This window comes from Stigmatopora nigra, chromosome 6 (genome assembly GCF_051989575.1).
Source record: "Stigmatopora nigra isolate UIUO_SnigA chromosome 6, RoL_Snig_1.1, whole genome shotgun sequence".
NCBI classification, from domain to species: domain Eukaryota; kingdom Metazoa; phylum Chordata; class Actinopteri; order Syngnathiformes; family Syngnathidae; genus Stigmatopora; species Stigmatopora nigra.
Genome location: NC_135513.1, coordinates 9265152 through 9266677, shown reverse-complemented (window position 1 = coordinate 9266677; position 1526 = coordinate 9265152).

The window sequence follows — 1526 nt, the reverse complement described above, 5'->3', positions numbered from 1 at the left end:
TGTTTATGTTGCCGCCCTTAGAAAGCTGCTTCATTGCAAACAGATTATAACCTGAGTCTCCTGACTATCAGTACTTCTAATAGGTCCTTTGTACATTGTAAAACCTCACTATCTTCTATCCAATACATATAAATGAAGTTAATTATTTTGTTTTTTTGCATAGAAGACATTTAGAACACTCCAAATGTATTAAATGTAGACGGGTGCAGCTTTGTAGCCCTTGATTATATCAAAGAGAGAAATATTTTCGCTTAGTTCAAGCTAGTAGTCAGCCGAATATTGAAATAGTGAAATATGTAATATATTTACCGAGTTGCATACCTGTCAACCTCGAACCATTTGTGATCTTACCAAATTTTGTTTTCGCCCTTACATATATGTATAAATACATGGAAAATCTTACCACTTTACTTTTTTGTAAAAAATCACGAACAACAAGTAGAAAATGTATGTTTATGTGTTTATTGCTTTCAAAGTTCCACTACAACAGCTTCCTACAAAAATTGTTCCAATACCTGGTGCATTCAATAATATTTTAATGTGCGTTCACATGACATTTGTTGTAATTCATGGTCGCTGACACCGCCATTTCCAACCTTTTCCAATCCTTTTTCTTTGGTGCTGGTTCAGCCAATTTCAAAGTCCTTTTCATTGAAGCCATTGTCAGATAAATCAACTTGTACCACGTGTAAGAGTGTATTCTTGACTTGTAAACAGACCAGAAACAGCTGATCAAATGAAAGTAAACATAAACAAGGGAACAGGAAACGGAAATCACATGGTGAAAGTGTTACAAAACGAAATGTTTATCATGATCTTTTTTTTTTAGCCAATCAGAGGCGCCGGTACATATATCACTTGGCAGACATGCGTTTCCGGGAAGAAACAATGGCGGATGGTGAAAAATGGCTAGAAAGTGCCTTAATTTATTTTTTTTTCTCAAAATCACCGTTTAGCGTACCATTTTCATGTGTACAGCGTACCAATATAAAAATGGGCTTTCAGTTGTACCAATTACGGCGAGAACGTACCAGTTGACAGGTATGGAGTTGGTCTTCATGATCAATTAACAACAGAAATAACTAAATTAGTATTACCTTGTTTTTCGCACAACAAACCAAAAATCAACATTCTATCCAAATGATCCAAACTCTTTAAGCCACTACTTAAAGCTCCAAAGAGCAAATAGTAAATAACGATAATTTGATATTTTCTCTAAAGTTCCTCTTGTGATAAAGTGCCATGTTTGGCTTGTCAAAGAGTTTTTAAATGGAACTCTGCGGTGGGTTCAGTGAAAAATGTTTTTTTCTGAAATCATTTTCAAGGTTAGTGTTCACAGAAAAGGACATGGCTTCTTCATCGGAAGTGTTGAGAAAAGACACAGCTTAGGGTGGGGATGGGGAATTTCAGTTTGCTTTTTGAACTCTTACAACTCAAACAGAATCTCTCTAGCTGATTATGTCTCTTCATCTTGACAGAGGGATTATTTGTTCTTCAGTCTTCTTACCTCACAACTTGTTAATTTT